The 21,732-nt window shown below is 39.9% G+C and overlaps 3 protein-coding genes across 8 annotated transcripts in view; 2 read left to right on the top strand and 1 right to left on the bottom strand.

The window, feature by feature from the left end:
• Nucleotides 1–19,352, bottom strand: part of Cab39l (calcium binding protein 39-like) — a 107,971-nt gene extending 88,619 nt beyond the window's left edge. For 2 of the 4 annotated variants that reach the window (NM_001360591.1, NM_026908.4), the window contains exons 1-2: nucleotides 19,268–19,323; nucleotides 1,045–1,192 (exon numbers count right to left, since the gene is read on the bottom strand). The gene's annotated coding sequence lies outside the window, so the exon portion shown is untranslated. Of the gene's footprint in view, nucleotides 1–1,044; nucleotides 1,193–19,263 lie in introns of all 4 variants that reach the window. The other 2 variants (XM_017316177.2, NM_001360592.1) reach the window with 2 other exon arrangements.
• A 53-nt stretch (nucleotides 19,353–19,405) lies between these two features.
• The window catches only part of Gm45935 (predicted gene, 45935), a 60,048-nt gene continuing 57,721 nt past the window's right edge, over nucleotides 19,406–21,732 (top strand). Inside the window, exon 1 of the mRNA NM_001320725.1 lies at nucleotides 19,406–19,699. The gene's annotated coding sequence lies outside the window, so the exon portion shown is untranslated. The remainder of the gene's footprint in view (nucleotides 19,700–21,732) is intronic.
• Nucleotides 19,406–21,732, top strand: part of Setdb2 (SET domain, bifurcated 2) — a 38,872-nt gene continuing 36,545 nt past the window's right edge. For all 3 annotated transcript variants that reach the window (NR_135463.1, NM_001320721.1, NM_001320720.1), the window contains exon 1: nucleotides 19,406–19,699. The gene's annotated coding sequence lies outside the window, so the exon portion shown is untranslated. The remainder of the gene's footprint in view (nucleotides 19,700–21,732) is intronic.

Here is a 21,732-nt window from a genome sequence, read left to right as displayed (position 1 = left end):
CAATGGTGTCAGCGTTTGGATGCTGATTATGGGGTGGATCCCTGGATATGGCAGTCTCTACATGGTCCATCCTTTCATCTCAGCTCCAAACTTTGTCTCTGTAACTCCTTCCATGGGTGTTTTGTTCCCAAATCTAAGGAGGGGCATAGTGTCCACACTTCAGTCTTCATTCTTCTTGAGTTTCATGTGTTTAGCAAATTATATCTTATATCTTGGGTATCCTAGGTTTGGGGCTAATATCCACTTATCAGTGAGTACATATTGTGTGAGTTTCTTTGTGAATGTGTTACCTCACTCAGGATGATGCCCTCCAGGTCCATCCATTTGGCTAGGAATTTCATAAATTCATTCTTTTTAATAGCTGAGTAGTACTCCATTGTGTAGATGTACCACATTTTCTGTATCCATTCCTCTGTTGAGGGGCATCTAGGTTCTTCCCAGCTTCTGGCTATTATAAATAAGGCTGCTATGAACATAGTGGAGCATGTGTCCTTCTTACCAGTTGGGGCATCTTCTGGATATATGCCCAGGAGAGGTATTGCTGGATCCTCCGGTAGTACTATGTCCAGTTTTCTGAGGAACCGCCAGACTGATTTCCAGAGTGGTTGTACAAGCCTGCACTCCCACCAGCTAGCTAGTTTTATATTAACTTGACACAAGCTATAGTAACTGGAAAGGAGGGAACCTCAATTGAGAAAATACCTCCATAAGACCGGGCGTAGTGGTTAATGGAGGAGGACCCAGCCTACTATGTGTGGGGCCATGCCTAGCGGGTGGTCCTCTGTTCTCTATGAAAGCAGGCTGAGCAAACCATGGGGAGCAAGCAAGTAAGCAGCATCCCTTAATGGCATCTACATCAGCTCTTGCCTCCAGATTGCTCTTGCTCTGTGTGAGTTCCTATCCTGACCGCCTTCAATGATGAACAATGTTTTGTAAGCATAAGTCAAATAAACCCTATCCTCCCCAGTTCCTTTGGTCGTGGTGTCTGACTGCAGCAAGAGAAACCCTAAGACAATCCCCTATCAGAAAGTAAAGAAAACTTACCCTTCTCTCTTTTAGTATGCTGCCCTTGCATGAAGAATATATAAATCGCCAATCTGGAGTCTGCATCTTCATTTTCCAAGCAGCCAGTAAAGGTTTAAACTAAACCTTAGCACCAGATGTTCTTTCTTCTTCACTGTAGATGCTTATCCTGCAGAAATATAGTATAGTTTAAAAAAAAAAAAAGACTCAGGCTTTAAAGTCACATGGACCTGGGCTTAAATATAAAGTCTCCTACTTAATAATTGCATGAACTAAATTAAACTACTTGAAAACCACTCGAACCTACAAGAAAAATAGGCTGCAATGTCTAGATATTAAATGACACAACATAAATGAAAACAAATGCCAGCACAGTACTAACCTGCTGTTTATATTGTCAGGTCCCCCCCACCTCCCCAGTTTTCTTTTCTACTCTTTCTTCTCCAGCCTTTTTCTCCTCCTCCTGCCTCTCTCTCAACAGGTTCTTACTGTGTAACCCAGGCTGGCCACAAACTCATCATTTTCCTGCTACCACCTTGCCAGTGTTGAGAGTGCAAATGTGCGATAGCACATCAGAATCAAGGGACTACTATTATATTTGGTATACTTCTGTGTAATTTTTACTTAATCCAATTGGTCCAAAGGCCTTTCCAGAGTAAATCTGCTTAAGTCATAGGCAGAGTTTTAAGTCATAGTTTTGAGTGATTATCAACATTCAACAATACATAAATACACCTAGTAATGCACATGATACACTCTCCTAAAAGTGACACACCCAAATCCTACTGCCAAATACATCACTGGGCCGGCCTCCAAATCTATGTCCAAAAACCACTAGAAAGTTCTTGTTACATGGTGATGATGCTCGGAAAATGTAAAAATATAGTGTAAAAAATATTTTTTTTCAGTTTATCTTTCATTCTATCACTTACCTTTGTGTTTGGATATATATATATATACATGATTTTGTGGTCAAAATACAAGCAAGCTAAAAAAAAGAAAACCTTCTCTTCTGTCACTGGCATCTTCTTTAGGTTATCTAGATCCCTTGTCTGGAAAAGGGTGATTTGAAAGGGGACCATCTACCTAGCCACTGTGCTATTGGCTGCACAACACTACAGTACATCCAGTCAATATCTCTATTAATGGACATTTAAAATGGTTCTAATTTTTAAACTATGTATGATGGTTAATATTAAATGTCTACCTGGTGAGATCTTGTGTCAACTAGGAGACATGACGCAGGACAGGTCTGTGAAGGAGTTTCCAGAAAGGACTAAGTGAGGCCTGGGGGACTCTCCACAGAACCTTCCAAGACTGGCCCAGATGCAGGGACCAGAGGAAAACATAGTGTGGCCTGCCTGCCTTTGTTTCTTGCTAGTGAGTATGTCTGCTGCTGCTGGTGGTGGCGACACAGTATTTCAGAGTTCCGACTACTGCTCCTTTAACTTTCCAGCATTGAAATTCAGAGACCCTCAAAGAATCCTCCAGGACTCCAGCATCAAATTAGGACTGAGCATCCAGTTTCATAGGTGGAATAACTATTGAGTTCTTAGCCTCTCCAGCATACAGATAGCCATTGTTGCAAGACCCAGCATTTAACATGTAAGCCATTTGAATGAATCTTTTAAAATGTATGTTTACTTTACTGGTTCTGTATACCAGGGCACCCTGCCTAATAAAAGCAGTGCTCATAGACCACTAGCACAAAACTGTAAAGTTTATTTTATTTTTAGTATTTTTATAAATAGATTACTAGAAGTTTTAGTGCCTGTGCCAAAGAATGCATGGACGTGATTTTGCTGACTACTGCAGGATTCCCTCCCAGGCACTCTATGTTACTGTGTCCTTGTTTACCAGCAATGTACCCATTTGCCTATGTTCCCACCAGCTGAAGAGTATAACTTCCAGATTTTGGTGAGAAATGTTTTAAAGTAGATTTAATTTTGCATTTATTTGTATATACATTGGCAGGCACACGTGTACATGTAGGCAAGAGGTTCATTTTAGTTCATTATCATTCCACAGCTTGGTTTCTGAGGCAGGAATGCTCACTGATCCTAGAGCTCACTGACTAGCTAGGCTGCCTGGCTGGCTAGTTAGCTCCGAGGATCCTCCCTATCTCTACCACCTCCTCCTCCCTAGCGTCTCACTGCTCCTAGGGCTGGAGTTGCAGAAGCATGCTGCTGTTCTTGGCATTTATGTGGGTGCTGGGGTCCAAACCTAGGTCCTAGTAAGAATTTGGACAGCAAGCATGTCACCAACGGAGCCATCTCTCACCCCCAAAACAGCTCTGGCACAGCTTTAACTCTTTGAACTCTCTGTGTGAGTGAAGCTGGGCCAGCCTCACTCCAGTTATCATTTTCTATCACCTTCCTTCTCTTCCTATGAAGTCTCTCTGCAAATTTATGGTTCATGATTTGCCTAGATTGTTAGAAACTGGTTTTAATTAAAATTAGCATCAAACATTCCCCCCATTTTGTAATTTGTCTTTGCTCGTGTAATATTATTTCTCGATGGGAATTCTTCACGGTTATAAAAACCTTGACTTATACTTCAGGCTTTAGCTGTGTTGCTCCACAGAGGTTTTGCTCAGTGGCACTGTTAAGAAGTCTGTTGCTAACCTCTTTTCTTCCTGGAAACCTAAGTTAAAATTTAATTTCCTTGAAAGGGAACTAAGCTATAAGTTGAAAGTAATCACTTTGGATTAATTTTCCTAGTACACAGGACCTCTCTAAGGTGGGGGAGGAGAGGGAGGAGAGGCATTGTCTCCATGGTGTTGGGACATATAGAACATGGTACATCATGACCACCACAGTGCCACTGCCACCTCTAGTCTGAAGGCATTTTTATTATGTATACTTGAGTCTTTTCTATTAAAAAAAAATGCTTTCCTGAGTAGAAGTTTAAATATCAGCCCTACTATTGCTTTTCTTCTTTGGTACTCCAATCTTTCAACTTCTATCTTAATCACTTCCCAGACACTGGCGATGTGACTCTGAAGTAGAACATAGCTAGACTATAAGGCCCTGGGTCCAAGCCTCAGCAGAATACACATGTCTGTTTCTCTGTGTGCACACACATCTCTGTAACTTTCTTTTCCCACTGTCATTTTTTTGGCTGTTTTCATGACTTTGGTCAGTGCCTCTACTTTAGTGTTTCCCTTAGCTTCATCTTAAAAGATAAAAGATTTTAATAAAGATTTTAATTTCTAAGTTTAGAAATTCTCACTTTTTTTTGTTGTTGTTGTTCTTTTGGGGTTCTGAATTTGGGTTTTTTTGTGTCTGCAATTGCTTTTACTGCAGGAAGGAGTACGACACTGTAGTTTTCTTTAGCTTTCCCACTGTTCTGAACAGATTTATCAACACCTGAAATGTTTTGACTCCTGGTTTGTTTCCCACTTAAGGAACTTTACAAGAATGTTGTCTGCCATCTTCTGTTCACTTTGAAGTGTTTTCTTTTTCCTAAGCTAGATGGCAGTACAAATAGAAAGGAGGGATGTGAATGACCGATTCCTTACTTCACCTAGGGTGGAGACCCAGGTAGTCTTGTCTGCCACATCTGCAGCTTCCTGCAAAAAGCTACATACTGAGCAGCTGAGCTTGTTTTCCTGACAGATCCTGACAAAGCGACCATGAGATCCTGGCATAGTGGGGGATGCCCACCCCCACTTTATAAGCTCAGACTCATTAATAAACACTGGGCCTTGATCAGAGAACTTTGTCTTGGCTCATTTCTCTTGCCACATTTCCCATCCAACCCCATCTTTCCTTTCAGGAATCCAGTAACCAGTGGCCACTAGTGGCTACAGGTGGTGCCTTACAAGTGGCCTGAAAATGGAAAGAACTGAGAGTCCACTGTCTTGGTAGGGCTCCACAGAAAACAGAAGAAGCTGTATCCTGCAAGGTAAGCAACATACAGCATTAATATCAGCACTAAAAATTTCATCTTTTGAAGGCTGTTGATTCCAAGGGTGCAAAAAGGATACAGGCTAGACCGAGTCAGTGTCCGCCCAACACTGATATCAGCTAGGGGTTGACAGTGGAAAATGGAACTGGAAAATTCTAAACAGGCATTTGCCTGCAGTCAAGAACTACATCAGGTGGGAGGGATAGGGCTTAAAATAATAAAATAAAATAAAAAGTAAAAAACAAAAAAGGGGCTGGGCGTGGTGGCACACGCCTTTAATCCCAGCACTCGGGAGGCAGAGGCAGGCAGATTTCTGAGTTCGAGGCCAGCCTGGTCTACAAAGTAAGTTCCAGGACAGCCAGGGCTATACAGGAAAACCCTGTCTCGAAAAACCAAAAAAGCTGGGGGAAGGCGGGATATGCTAGGTATACAAATGACAGGACAGAGAGAGAGAGAGAGAGAGAGAGAGAGAGAGAGAGAGAGAGAGAGAGAGAGGGAGAGAGGGAGAGAGAGGAAAAATGGATTTCGGAGCTCTCACAGGGACAGAAGGAAATCAGGAGCCATCCTGCTTTCTCTCTGGCCCGTACAGGAGCCATCCTTAGTTCTGGTTAAATCAACTTCTCTACCCTTTCTGTACTGTCTGTGTTTGGTGCACCAATCTGTCCATGTGTCAACTCGTGTCTGTTTTTGTTTTGTTATTTGACTGACTGTTGTTCTATATTTTATGTTGAAAAGAAAAAATGGTTAAAACTTTATCTGTTGGCTGTCCATCTCTTGATTCAGTCTCAGTTTGCATAGTGGAGGCTGATTGAAGTTGCCCTGTACCTTAGCCAGGAGTCAAGCACAGCAGGAGAAGCCCTGCTGAAAAGCTGCTTTTAAAGAAGACCAGCAGCTTCTTAGTTCTAAGGCAAATAAGCTGGTAGTTGTTTTTTCCTAGAAAAATCTCTGCAATTGTGATTATTGGGTTCAGGAAATTACAAAGTGCTTTTTAACTTGAAATTATAGCTAAAAAAAGCAAAAATTCTTTGTTTGGTCTAAATTTATAAGACCTGTATAGTTGCTTTACTTGGTTTCTGACTGGTCTTAAAGGTATAAATATGTTCTGCATGTCTTGGTCATAGAGTATTGGCTTATAAGTTATTGGGTATGATTAAAAAGGTGTAACATTGGTAACAAGGAAGTTAGCTTAAGGAACAACAATATGAACTAACCAGTACCCCCATAGAGCTGTGTCTCTAGTTGCATATGTAGCAGAGGATGGCCTAGTTGGCCATCAATGGGAGGAGAGGCCCTTGGTCTTGTGAAGATCATATGCCCCAGGACAGGGGAATGCCAGGGCCAGGAAGCAGGAGTGAGTGGGTTGGGGAGCAGGGCAGGGTGGGGGTGGGGGGAAGAGAGAGTATAGGGGGCTTTAGGGATAGCACTTGAAATGTAAATAAAGAAAGTATCTAATTAAAAAAAAAAAGTTAGCTTAAAACTGGTAACTCAGGGTTGGAGTCACTTTAAACAATAACCAGCCCAGGAAACCAGGCCTCTAAAGATACTTCTAAATTGAGATAATATTTTATGTAATTTTTATCCTAGAAACTAGACTTATAAGGGATTAGATTTAAAACAATGTTTTTTTAAGGAAGCATTAAATGTTGCCCTGTCATGCATTCATATATAAGAACATAAGAATATATAAGTTATAAGAATAAATATAAGAATATATAAGTTGGCAGCCAAAGTTCGTAACGTAAAAGTGATGCTTCTGATATTGATTTTAAAGAGAATGGAATGCTTAAAATTGGGGTTTGATTTCCAAAAGTTATGGATATATTCTAATATTGCAAAAGAAACTTTAAAAATATGGTTAAATTGCCAGTGTTCCATTGGCTACAGTGTGCAGTTTGATCGCAAGCTCAGGATTCTTTACTCACCTATATATTGTAATTAGAATGATTACAAGGGTAATCACCTTATGAGAACACTAATGCAGCTCCCTGCAGCCATCCGGCCATACAAAGCAAAGACAGACTTATCTGGATATATTCAGCTTTGTGTAGAAATTGGACCCTTATACAATCAGTTTGGCTGTGGTTGCTGCCTTGAAGGAGGCTACAGTAAGTATAAGCAATGCTTTCACTGCGCTAAGGTTATAAGGAATGTTTTAAGTGTAAATCATCTTATTTGGCAAGACTATCCAAATATTAGAGGCATAGACAGGTAGTCGAATTGTTCCCCTGGAATCTGTCTTCATTGCAGAAGGGATAATCTTTGGGCCAGGACTCTGGCAGTTTGCTCAGATTAAAAAATATCTATATTTGAGTTAATGCAAAGCTCAGAGCAGCCTCAGGAGGCTTGTGTGGCATTTCTTTTGTTTTGCAAACCCTGCCTAGGGAAGTTTTGGGGACCTTGCCTCTCCTTGCCTCCCGGAAATTACTTTTAAGCCAAAAAAACATTATAACAGATCTATCCAGGTGTTGTTCAAAACAAAGTTTAAACTTAAGATTTATGAAAGGTCAATGAGGCTGTGGAACTTCTAAAGGCATTACAATCTGGCCTGCCTACTCCATATAGAATTATTATGGATTTGGAAGGCTGTTTCTTCCTTTGAATCCTGATAATTGTAAAGGGTTTGCTTCTAGTGAGCTTGTGATCATTGGAAAGTTTTGCCTTTAGGAATGGCTAACAGCCTTACATTATGTAAGAAAAAATTTTTTTTTGTCTCTGCTTCAATAGAAGAAGCTAGGACTTTAAATCTTACAGTATATACTGTTTCTTATATGGAAAGTATTTTATTAGCTAATGCCTCTGAAGGTAAATTTACTACAAACCTTTGCTCTTATACAGCAAGCTTTAAAGTTCTGGGGAGTAGTTGTTGCTCCAGAAAAGATTCAGAGGCAGTATCTTTTCCAATATTTAGGGCCTCAGTTATATCCTAGAAAAATCGTGGTAAAGAAAATTTAAGAAAAAATGATTTGTTTACTTCAAATTATTTTTAAAAGCTTCCAGGAGATGCTTATTGGCTAAGACCTTACCTTAAGCTCACCACAGGAGGATGTAAGCCTTTGTTGGATGTTATCAAGGGAGATGCAAATTAGCTGGTGAGAAAACAAAAAGCTTTGCAGAAAGTAGAGGAAGCTTCTATAATCAATTATTATCAATTGTAACCAATGGTAATCAAATATTAGCTGCTTATTTTAGTTATTGTTACTCAATGTGCCCACAGCAATTCTCTGGCAAAAGAGAGCATTAATGTGGAATCATCTTTCTTCATCTCCAAGTAAAGTTTTAACATCTTTTTATAAAGCTGTTGTGGTGTTAATAAAGAATTGTAATATAATATCATAATAATATTATAAATTAATTAATAAATATAAATTAATGTTATAAATATAATAATATTTTTAAAAAGTTTTAAAAACCTGATGAGACGTCTATTCCTTGTTTCAAACAGCAATTAAATTGGTTATTTCAGAATACTGATATTTGGTCTACTGCATGGTAAACTTTTTAGGTAAGTTTGATAATCATTATCCAAAAGACAAGTTGTTAAAATTTGCTTCTATGCATGCTTTTGTATTTCCTGTAAATTTATGCATGCATCCCATAAAGAATACATCTACTGTACTTAAAAGCAGCCCTTCTATGGGAGACAAGTATATGTGATTGGATCACATGTTTATTCTTTTGAGTTTCCTCCTGCTTCAGCACAGGTAATTGAATTGCATGCTGTAGCCAGTGTTTTGATATGCTGAAAATCAAGCTTTAATTTGTAAACTGACAGCCAATATATCTATATCTATATGCTTACAATTGCTTGAAATTGTTCCTTTTTTCGATACTATTAATTCTCAAAGTTGCAATTGTTTATGCATATACAACTCAAATTAAGAGAAAGTACTGCTCCTTTAAAGGACTGTCTTTGGACATTTAAGAACTCATCCTGGATTGCCTGGACAAGACCCCTTAAGGTGACGCCACCCCAGATTTGTATCCCAGGCAGATTATAAGCTGTACACAAGAACAACTGGCCATATAGTCTCATTCTTTACATCATCAAAATAGTAATGGCTTGAGATGATAATTTGGTATTTTTAGAGTACGTGCATGTCAAACTGTAAAGACTTTTTCTCAATGTCCTCAGTTTCTATCATTACTCTCTCTTCTACTATTCATACTTTTACTGTACTTCTTTTATATATAAAAACTTGAAATTCCCTTTTTGACAAACTTGATGCACATCTAAGCACTCAGTGTAGGACACCAACTGCATAGGTTTCTCTCCACATCTGGCAATTCTCTGAGTTTCTGTACATCACTGGGTGTCCTATGCTTCAGTTATACGATGGCTCACTTAGCAGACTGCACAGGTTAGTGACTATTACGTATTTGCAACACCAGTTACAGAACCTAGGTTGTTATGTATACTTCTGATCAACCAGAGGTTCCCACAACACACCTTCTCAGGGTCAATAGTTTGCTACAACTCACTGAACTCAAGAAAGTGTCTCCATACTACTGCAATGTGGCTCATGTTGGAAATAATATATGAAGGTAAAAACAGTCCACTCTAAATTTCCTGGCCTCAGAAGAAATAACCACAACCCGTAACCATAGACGGTTCCTCCTGGTTTTTGTCTCATCTCTTCTATAACTTATGACACTGCTACGGGCAAGGCAGAGGGAAACTGAGAGTTTCTATTTCCCTAGGTATGGCCAAAACTCTAAATGTAAATTTGCATAAAACCTGTAAATTACCGAATACTTACATATATAAATTCATTTTCTCTTGATGTGTAATGAGGGCTAGTCTTGAGACCGATAGACAAACTTTATGGCAGAGAATTCCAGTAAGACTTCTAATAACACATTATAAAGTCTCTGACTCAGGACAGTCAAACAGAATGAATAAATTGGACAAGGAGTAAGGATAAAGGACAGAGTTTCTATGTTTTGCTAGACTCATCCCTAGCCACGTGGGCATGAGCTGATTAAATAATTGCCATGAGGGACTAAATTCAAACATCCTTTCACTCCAGCAGTAGGAGTGAAGCCTGGAAGTTCCAACTAGTATGTGTACGTAGTAGTATCCTGTAGAGTAATGCTGTTCCTCATGTAACAAGGCCTTATTTTTGAGACAAGCTCTTTCACTGGCTAGAGCTCAACAAGTAGGGAGAGCCTGGCAAGGGAGCCCTAAGAACTCACCACCTTGACCTCTATAGCAGTGGAATTACAAGTCTGAGTCACCAAATCAAGCTCTTTTCACTTGGGTTCTGGGGACTGAATTCCTATCCTCATGCTTGCAAAGCAAGTACTTTCCAATTAAGCAATCTTGACAGCCCTGGTCATTCCAATTGTTTGACGACATAGTTGGTCCATCAGGCTTACAATCTTACAAGCTTCTTGCCTGCTGGCTAGCTTACATATGCTGGAAGGTGCTAAACAGGAGCTGAGGGGAAAGTTATTAAGTCTTACCCAGCTATGGAACCTGTGAACTCTAACATTTGACCTAGAAGGTGTTTCCATTGGTTGTATTAGTGGCATAGATGTTATGGGGGTAACCAACAGCTTTCTACTAGGACTTAAGACCTACTTCAGAGGGAATTCATGTCTGGCACTGTAGCCTCCCCCAGCCTTGAGCAGGCTGGCTCAGACCTGTTCTGCCACTGTCAGCTAGCCCATCTAGGTTGGAGTCTTCCAACCTACATAGGTCTATTGTTCTGCCACCTCTGTGGTTTTCTCCAAGAGGCCACTACGTGCTAAGAGGCTGAACCTGTCTTCCTGAGGCATTCCTGAATAAGCAACAGCCTGGCAACAGAGTGATGAGAGCCTGGCATGGTGGGGGATGGGCCTTCCCCTTTATAAGCTCAGGGTCTTTTTTTTTTTTTTTTTTTTTTTTTTTTGGTTTTTCAAGACAGGGTTTCTCTGTGTAGCCCTGGCTGTCCTGGAACTCACTCTGTAGATCAGGCTGGCCTCGAACTCAGAAATCCACCTGCCTCTGCCTCCCAAGTGCTGGGATTAAAGGCATGCACCATCACCGCCGGGCTATAAACTTAGACTCTTAAGTAAACTTTGGGCCTTGATCAGAAAACTTTGTCTTGGCTCGTTATTTCTCTTGTAATTTCTTCCATATAGCTGCAGCCTCCCTTTAAGGAACCCAGTTCATGTAGCTGTGGGTGGCTACATGGCACTTTAAAACTAGGCAAGCCACGAATGGGGAGGTCCTAAGCCCTATCACTATTATTTTGCAAAAAGGAACACAGAGTTATATGTTACAAAGTTGGGAGGGGTGTGGATGTAGGGTCTGGGATGAGTTAGAGAAGGTAGTGGGAATGGTATAATTTAACTACATTGCATTATATTCACGTATGAAACTGCCAAAGAATAGAACAATTTAAATTGATTTATGACTTTCTATAACTATAAACTTTATGTAACTTTTTTCAGCAGAAGACTGTACCAATCAGAATAACTTGAATCAATGTTTCTTTTTTGGTTTTTCAAGACAGGATTTCTCTGTATAGCCCTTGCTGTCCTAGAACTCACTTTGTAGACCAGGCTGGCCTCGAACTCAGAAATCCGCTTGCCTCTGCCTCCCAAGTGCTGGGATTAAAGGCGTGCACCACCACGCCCGGCTAAAACAGACTTTCTGATAGTGGGTTATAGTCTTTCTACATTGTCAAAACTCAAAGCTCTAAAACCATTCCCAACTTTTAATAATGGAGCTATCACAAAATATATTTAATGCTTAGCACTTGACTTGGTATTCCACTATAACCAAAAATGACATAAAATTCTTGAAGAACAGTCTAGTGGTTTGAATTACTATTTTCCTTTAATATTTTTTAATTAGATATTTTCTTTATTTATATTTCAAAGATTATCCCCTTTCCTAGTTTCTCCTCCGAAAATTCCCTATCCCTATCCCCACCCCCACCCCCATCCTACCCACTCCTGCTTCCTGGCCCTGGCCTAAAGCAATCTACAGATTCAATGTAATATTTTTTTAAATGTTGCTTTATTATCTAGAAGAAAATATTGCTGCCAAAAGCACCAAATCCATGTGATATATTTTTCCAGGTCACTTGGTCTTTTTTCCATGACTAAAGAAAGGTTAGTTTTTAAAATCTAACCATTTTACAATACTACATCTCAGTGTTAAGTGTTCTGGGCTGAGTTCCAGATTTTGGGGTGCCTTTCAACAGTTAGCCTTTATCCTTTAGAGTTAAGTGTTCAGAACTGTAGCTCTGACAGTTGTTGCAGTCTAATGCTTTGGTTTTCAGGTTTTATTATGGCTAAATGAGCACAAAGTTTACTGTTCAAACTACTTTTAAGCTTTCAATCCATGGGCATTAAGTACACAATGTTATTCAACACTGAACTTTGGTTTACATGAGAGGAACTCTTTATTTGGCTGTCTGTCTTTTTCTTTTTTAAAAAATAATGTTGTGGTAGTTTAAAGGAAAATGATCCCTATAGGCTCACAGGGAGCGGCACTATTAAGAGATGTGTCCTTGTTGGAGGAAGTGTCTTGGTCTCTTCCTGCTGCCTTTGGATCCAGATGTAGAATTCTGATACCTCTGAAGCACCATGCATGCCTATATGCTGCCATACTTCCTACCATGCTGACAATGGACTGAAACTCTGAAGTGTAAGCTAGTTTCAATTAAATCTCCCATTTATAAGAGTTGCCTTTGTCACGGTGTCTCTTCACAGCAATAGAATCCTCAGACTTAAGGAGTCCCAGGCTGGCCTGGAACTCAAGGCCACCTGCTACTGCCTCCTAGGCTCTGGGATTAAAGGTGCCACTACCATGCCAACTTTTGTTTTTATTTTAACTTTTAAAAAGATTCTGGTTTCTCCTTTCTTACTTTTTCTCTTACTGTGTCATCATCTGGGGTGCACAGTCACCATTTTCACTAAAAGTGTCATTTACTATTGTCACTAAAAGTGCCTCTTTTTCTCAAACCTTGCCTGAGTTCTACCAGCCCTCCCTTATCCTTGTATGCTGTAGCTACCTTACTTCTGACATCCTTTTCTTTTTGATTTATATGTTTCTTTAAAAGATTTCATCTTAAACCAGGCATGATGACTCAAAGCTGCAATTCTAGCATTATGGAGATAAAGGCAGGAGGGTGACATGTCTTCAGCCAACCTCAGCTACAAACAAAACAACAAAAAAGATTTCACCTTAGCAACAATTTCTCTATGCCAAAATACTTAAGATTAGCAATTTTATGTCTTATGGGCACATTTCTCCAGTGTCTTTTCATACTATAATATAATGTAGTATGATTTTTTTGTTCTTATAATTTGTTATATATTTATGCAGTTTCCTGGACTAACATAAAACACAGGGCTTCTGTGTTAGTTTTATGCATGAATTGGAGTTTTTTTCAAACTTTATTGTCCAAATGACCCTTGAGTTGTTTCCAGTTTTGGTGATGGTGACAACTAAAAGTGCTGTTTCTTCTCTTCATCAGAGAAGAACATCATCACTATAAGAGAAATGCAGACTAAGCCCACCATAAGATCCCACTCTATCTTTCCTATAGCAGCAGAAAGTAAAACCAAACCAAACCAAACCAAACCAAACCAAACCAACCAACCAACCAACCAACCAACCAACCAAACAAACAAACGAACAATAGTACCAGCAGTGCCAGTGATTGTTGTTGCTCTGTGTAGATTCACTGCACCTAGGAGCTGTGCTAAGGTGTCAACTCACTTCATGGAGGACCCAGTGACTATGTTGTTTGCACTGCACATCAACAACAAGAGTCTGGTCCTTGCTGTGCAATCTATTTCTACTTTTTTCCTCATTCCTATACATTGTTTCCCCAATTATTCCATGCCCTTTTCATTAGACCGAAATAGTTATCACTAAATACCCTTTCAAGAAGTTGAAACCCAGCCACCACAATGATCATACCATAACAGAAAGACCATTGTGCTAGTTCTATAAGGTAGTGGGTTTTTTCACGAGAATAAGTTATAGGAGAGCATAAACTTTGATTTTACTTCCTCTGGATTCTCCTAGAAACGGTAAAGATAGGCTTGGTTGTTGATGAATCTTCACAAGCTGTTCTCTGAAAAGTGATGCAACCCTACCTGAACCAAGTACTAAGGACTTTTATCTTCTTATAGCCCAGAGGTATTTATCTGGGAAAGTTTTAAAATATAATTTCACTGATTCTAAATGTTCTTAATTTTTATAAGCTGTTCCTTTTTTCAAAAAAGCTGGGTTTTTGTTCCTATAATTGGTTATATATTTATGCAGTTTCCTGGACTAAAGCAGGGTCCTGTGTTAGTTTTAAGAACAAGGGTTCTTATGTACTTGTTCTCTTGTAGTGTTTTCTATCTGGTAATGTTATGTACTTGTTCTCTTGTAGTGTTTTCTATCTGGTAATGTTATGTACTTGTTCTCTTGTAGTGTTTTCTATCTGGTAATGTTATGTACTTGTTCTCTTGTAGTGTTTTCTATCTGGTAATGTTATGTACTTGTTCTCTTGTAGTGTTTTCTATCTGGTAATGTTATGTACTTGTTCTCTTGTAGTGTTTTCTATCTGGTAATGTTATGTACTTGTTCTCTTGTAGTGTTTTCTATCTGGTAATGTTATGTACTTGTTCTCTTGTAGTGTTTTCTATCTGGTATTGTTATGTACTTGCAGCAAAGGAACAGACTATGAAGATACAGACTTCCTGCACTAGTGTGTCCAACCTTTTGACACAACACAATGTTGTCAAGTACAAAGTCCATTCCTAAAAACTGTGCAATCAAATTACAAAGACCAGCTTTTCTGGGCCTGAGTTCGTTATACCTCCCCAGAAAGCTTTTTGCTTTACTTGAGATATACTTAATGAGCAAACATTCATCAAATATAAAGTTCATCATTACTCTCAGTAAGAGGTATTTCCTCTGAAGAAAATCCCACTGGCTTAACTGTGATTGAATGAACCCTGCTAACATTTTCAGGAGGCAGTTTGGCACTATAACCCAAGGATATGGAAACTCTGCAGCTTCACTTCATCTTAGTTGGTCAGATTTGTTAGTATAGACTTCAGTACCAGCATGCGTCAGGCAGAGACACTCTCACGTCCCAAACTAGCCTGGATATACAGTAACACTGAGTCTCATAAACAAAACAAGTAAACAAACCAAAGCAAATATCACTGGACACAGTGATACATATCAATAATGCCAGTTCTCAGCAAGCTGCCAGCCTAGGCTACATAGTGAGATTCTGTTTGATTAATTTTCCACTAGTTCAACAACCTAATAGGTTCAAACTGTTATATTTTGCTATTTTCCTCCAGGAACATAAGCTTTTTTTTTTCTTTCAATTTTTATTGTTTTAAGTCTTATTATATGACCCAGGTTAGAGAATTCTTAACTCTCACTCTGGGATTATAGGTATGACCTAACTCACTCAGTTTGATAAGGTTAGTTATTCTTGGGAAAATGAACTTAAGTATCTTAAGTATCTTTTTATTGAAAAATTCAAATGGTATTATAGTATTTGACATAGTTCTTTTTACAGGCACAGAGTTAAACACACAAACAAACAAAAAACATTTATTGAGTGTGTGTGTCTGTCTGTCTGTGTGTGTGGAAGGTTAACTTGTGGGAACTATATCTCTCCTTCCACCATGTGGATGCTGGGATTGAACACAGGTTCTTGAGCTTAGTAGCAGTCACCTTACCCAACGGAGCCATTTCTCAGGTCTTAAGACCAGCATCCTAAAATTTACAGAACCCAAGGACATCTGAATCTTTGGATGATATCACAGTATAGACCAGGGATTTGCTAATCTTATTCTCTGACTGAAAATAAAATAATCTTAACTGTCTCAGAAATCATGTGGGCTGTTTTTTTTTTCTCTCTCTCTCTCTCTCTTTTTCTTTTTACCTTAGAAGACAAAAGCTGATGATCAGTGCCTCAAGGCTACTCCAGTAGAAAGACAACAAAACACAGGCTCTGGGTGTTGGAGCCCACTCAGCATGAAGACTCACTGCCCTTTGCTTCTCCCTTACCTCTCTAGAAAAGAAAGCTCTTTGCACTCAAATTCTTTACTAATTGGTCTTTGCTGGTAGAAGTTTCCCACCTTCTTTGATTTCTCTCTTTCCAAATCTTTTTCCTGTCCTGAATCACTGGGGAGCAGCCAGACCTGGATTAAGTAACAGCACCAATTACTTTCAAAGAATGTACTTGTTAGTAGTGGTAACCTCTGCTGCAGCACAAAAGTACAAAGTTCTGTGTCCACAGATAAATAAAAGGCTATGCACATTATATTTGAGAGGGATAAATTCTACCCATCTACCCCACTCTATGCCCAATCAAGAGCCTTAGAGAATCATCAGGAATAGTGACAAAAGTAGTGGCAATATTACATGAATTGGTGTGACCATATAAAAAATAACTTGAAATATACTAAGGCACAAAATTCAGCTATTACCACTCGCCAATATTTTTCCTCTAGCAAAATAAATTTTACCTTTCCATTTAGGAATGCCGCATATATACATAGCATGATATAAGGTAGCTAAATCAGCTCCTAAGGTGGAGCTACTTGGTGAAAGTGGCAAAGTAAACCAGCAACAAGGACAACAAAGACTTCCCAGGAAGCCCTATATTTAATCCCTAGTATCTAAAGGGACAGGAGGCAAATAGAGCTAGGATGAGGAAGAGAGACCAGGTGCTTGCCTAGCATGCACAAGGCCCTGACCTTGACCCTAAGCGCTGTGAGAGAAGGAGGGAGAGATGATATATATGCTCCTAAAACTTTTTTTTTAACCTAAACAATCCAAATAGCCCACCATGTAAATCACACTAATTTATGGGGGTTCCCATGACATTTTAATTAATTGTGTGCTGAGTATTGAACCCAGGATTCTCTTGCGTGCTCAGTACATGATATACCAATGAGCCAGACTCTCAGCCCTTTAAAATTATTTTTAAAGGGCTAGAGATACCTTAATAAGAATTGATCATATAAAATATCATTTGAGGGACAATTTGAATTTGTATACTGTATTTTTTTTTTTTTTGGTTTTTCGTGTACACTGTATTTTTAACTTGGTACATTTACCATTTACTTTCTGGTTTCAATCAATATAAATTCATTATGGGGATAAACAGTGCAACTAAAAATACTTACAAGTCTAAAGGTCAAAATGACCAATGCTTTTGGTGACAGTCATCAATGAAATCTTAACATTTTAAAGACCTGTCTTATACCTCAATTTTCACATGCTCTAACCTTTATCCCAAACCTTTCTGCAAATTAAGAAGACCACTGGCATAGCAAGGAGGAATTTAGACTGTTCTCCCACCACTGCTATCAGCTAATCTAGAAATAAACACACTTCCCTTTACCAAACTGTTTCTTAATTCTTTTGAAAACAGGAAAATTAAGTCAGTGGGTTTATGGACCAGTAACAGTAATACAAACTGTGATCACCAACTCATACTCAAGTATGACTAATCACCCTTTCTGTTTGAGAAAAATTTAGTATGGGCTGTGACTTTAAAAAGTAAAGTAAGACCCTGGTTATCACAGACAAGGAGAAGGCAGAGAAGCTGAAGCAGTCCCTACCCCCAGGTTTGGCAGTGAAGGAGCTGAAATGAACCAGACCTCTGCATGTGACTATTAAAAACCCTGAAAAGTCAAAAAAAAAAAAAAAAAAAAAAAAGTAAAGTAAGAAAGTCAATTTTTTGTGTGTGCACTGTTTGTGTTTGGTTCTTTCTGTCACAAAATATCCCCCTCCTTTATTGTCAACTCAGCGGAATCACCAATTAACCTTGCGCACAGCTTTAATCCTAGCACTCGGGAGGCAGAGGCAGGTAGATTTCTGAGTTCGAGGCCAGCCTGGTCTACAAAGTGAGTTCCAGGACAGCCAGGGCTACACTGAGAAACCCTGTCTCGAAAAACCAAAAAAAAAAAAAAAACCAACCCACAAAGAACACACACACACACACACACACACACACAAAACAAAAAAACAAACAAACAAACAAAAAAACAAACCAATTAACCTTGAATAACTTAAGTTATTCAACCTTGAAATAAAATAAAAAGTGAAGATACTGGTGTTAAGTTTATCAAAACTGTTATAAGTGAATCACAAAATATTTGTCTCTAACAGGCTAGATTTTCAGATCTGGCAGCTTCTTTCAAATAATAAAAAAAAAAAGAATGCTTTCTACTTCCTTTTCTACTTTTTTTTCCCCAAGAGAAAACTGGAAAGAGGAAAGTACAGTGTCTTGCTCTTCCCAAACTCCAACACCCTCCTTAAATAATACCCTGTTCCATAAAGCCAGCCCGCATAGCATCGCAGACCCAGAAATGTACAAAGCTGTCATGGCTTTCTTGTTTGGTTGGTTTTGACTAGGTGCAGAAAACATATTCGACATGTGTTAAATTTAATGTGAAGCTTCACAATTTCGTTTCCAAAAGTCAACTTTAATTGCATAGATGTATTCATTTGAGTTGTATTGTTTTGGGGTTTGGTTAATTTTGATGTGTTTTTCTTTCTTTTTTTTTTTTGCAAACTTTTTTTTAAAATCAAGTTTATAATGTTAAAAATATGTAAAGAGAAATTTACAAAAAAAAAAAAAAATCAGCACCTTTGAAACTGGGGTAAGGGTGTGGCGCTCCTGTGGCAGAAAGATCCGGTCTGCCTGAGCTACATGTATACCTAGCATGAAGTGAATTTGGAGCATGACAAACACTAGTTTACTTCCCGTTTCTCCTTTTTATTTTATTTTATTTCTCTCTTTTTTTCTAACGTCATTGAATGAATGCTGGCGGCATGCTTATGAATAAAACTACTCTCACACAACCTGCTGTCCATGTATGTCAAAGGATGAACTCTCGAGAAGGGCAAAGGCTCCGCAGTTGGCCCCTGGCAATTGACAAAAAAGAAAAGTTCTCTATCGACCCGGAGGCCAGTGGTCGAGACAGCCCCCTCTCCCTTCCACGACTGGCTTTCCCGTGTTGAATCCTACAGCCAGCCTCCTTTAATCATGACAGGGGTCGGCGGTGGGAATCTTCGCGCCACAAACACTGCTGAGCAACTCTCGGAAACCAAGGGATCAGGGTTAAGACAGGAAAGCAAAGCCTGCGCCAGACTCTAATGACCAGCAAAGCCAAGCCGGGGCCACCGCCACCGCCACCACCACCACGCCTGCCTCCCAAACACAGGGAGGAGACTCCGGGCGGGCGAGAAGAATCCCCTGCTAGTTAAGTCGCCCCTTCACTCCCAACACTCCTGTCACCCCGAGGACTCTCCTTCCACACACACACTCCCAGAGCCGGAAAAGGCTCGCCGCAGCCACACACCTACCGCGGGCAGAGAGCGCTGCGCCACCACTCCAGCGAAGTGCCTCACTTGGCTGCCGAGAACCCGATTGGCCGTAGCAGTCCGCGCGAGACAAACCGAGAGAGTCGCCGACCAATCAGGAGGCCGCGCGCTCCGGCCGGCGCCGCGGGGCCGCGGAAACTGTGTGGAGCTCCCTTGGGGCTGATGTCTCCCCCGCTGAGGTGAAGCCGCCTCGGGACTGCAGACTCTGGTGCGGACAGTGCAAGGCGCGCGGGGTGCCAGGCCGCCTCAACCCGCTGTCTCAGTAGCGGGGGTGGCCGGGGCTCTCAGTCGCGTTTCCCCCACCGTCTTGCGGCGCTCACTTTCGTGGCTGGTGATTTCTGAGTAATTTGGCTATCATGGGCTGTAGACAGCGGAGCACAGACAAGATCTTCAGGACACTGGTCCATTCCACAGGTAAGGTTACACTGGCCATGAACAAATGAAATTATTTATCAGTTGAACTTGATTGGTATCTTCGGAGCGACGGACTGACTCACTACTCAACAGTCCAAGATCAATAAAGTCACTGCAGAAAGGGATATGATTGACAGATCATATGATTGGCATGTAGTAACATGGTTCTTTGCATGTTAGTGAAGAAAACCAAAGTGGAGGATTAATTTATGTTTAGTCTTAGATTTGGTAAACAGACCATTAGCTCTTCCAAATACCCTACCACATACGATAGGATAGGTTTCTATTCTTCACCAGAAGGCGTTTTGCCATTGTTGTGTTGTTTAACATACGAACACGTTAAAAATGTGCCTGACCCTGACTTACGCTCCGATTATGTCATGCCTATCAAAGAACCAACGAGATAGTGGTATCTTAGTTTTTTTAGTTTCTTTTTCCTCCAAGTAAAAAGGAAACTTAGATCTAAATGAAGTTGCCTGTATGTTTGGCCAGATGAAAGTTTGAGACTGGCAAAGAACCAAATTTAAATAAAATTCTCCTGGCAAGCTGGGAGATGGTGGCTGGGGAGGCAGAGACTAGCGGATCTCTTGAGTTCTCTCCGGATTGAGTTCCCGGAAAGCCAGGGTTACCCAGAGAAACGTTGTCTCAAAATACAAAACATACAAACAAATAAAAAGTACACTAACAGTGAAATATTAGTGTTGTCTTTGGAAGATAAGCTTTAAATTTCCTTAACTTTTTTTGGCAATTTTTTTTCTTTTGTAAATTAGCTTCCAAGCTACACTGGTGAGAGCTTTTTCTTTAGTTGCTGTTTGCTATGTGGAAGTCCAGCCTAGTAGACCAGGATGGCTTTGAGCTACTGGTCCTCCTGTCCCCACCTGCCCTTTCCTGAGGTGTCAGGCTGAGTGAGTGTACTGAGGTGGAAGTTACTAGAATCTAAGGTGGAAGGCAGCTTGGCAATGTCTCTTTGTGGCACTTGGATATCTGTAGTATTAATTTTACAGTGGAAAGGTTGCCTGGCTGAAGTACAGTGTATAGCTTATGTTTCCCTTTTAACAGTTTGCATTTCTGGTGAGTCTCATTGCCAATGTGATACATACTTCTTTTTGGCTAACAGATTTTCAAGTTTCTAAGAACATTTTGGTGTTCTGAAGCATATCACAGTTAGTGGTATATGTCAAGCATATTCTGGGCTGGAACCATAGCCCAGTCAGAATACGTGCCTTGTTTGTGCAAAGCCCTGGTTTGGAATCTGAGCACTACATAAGTCCAGTGTGGTGGCACATGCCATTGATCCCAGTGCCTAGGAGGTAGAGGCAAAAGGATCAGAAGTTTAAGGCTATACTCAGTATCATAACCAGTTCAAGGCGAGCCTTTCTCAAAAGGAAAAAGAGAAAAATTGTATTCCACTTGGTACTCAGTGGACAACAGAGTGCTTTCCTGTTTTAAGGAATTCTTGGTCATTATCACCTCATTTCTTTATTTTCCCCATAAATTACTAGGTGTGATTTTCTAGGGTTCTAAGGGGCTTTTCCCATGAGTCTGGTGTGTTATTTTCACCTAATCCGTATATTTGAAGAACATTTCTTATATCCGTGATCCCTAATTGGTTATTTTTCAGAATTGTACCTTTCTTTAGCCCTACAAGGATCCAATATATTCAAATTTATTTTAAAATATTAATTCTCTTAAGCACAATCCCAGCAGTTTAGTGTGCTTGTTACATCTTATCCACAATGCAACCTTCTTCATGTATTTCAGAATTCACATCCCCTTGGGGAGTTTCCTGCCATCCTTTTGTGTTATGATGTTCATTGGCATTATCTTAAGTTTCATTTCCTCATAGAGATCTCGCAGACTATCTGTTGGGAGTTCCCTTTTAGTTTTAAACATGATTGTATACAGTGTTTTAAAGCCTTCTAACATTGCTGGGCAGTGGTGGTGCACGCCTTTAATCTCAGCACTTAGGAGGAAAGAGGCAGGCAGATTTCTGAGTTCAAGGCCAGCCTGATCTATAGAGTGAGTTCCAGGAC

Source organism: Mus musculus, chromosome 14 (assembly GCF_000001635.26).
Source record: "Mus musculus strain C57BL/6J chromosome 14, GRCm38.p6 C57BL/6J".
Taxonomy (NCBI): domain Eukaryota; kingdom Metazoa; phylum Chordata; class Mammalia; order Rodentia; family Muridae; genus Mus; species Mus musculus.
This window is presented reverse-complemented; position numbering and strand designations above follow the sequence as displayed.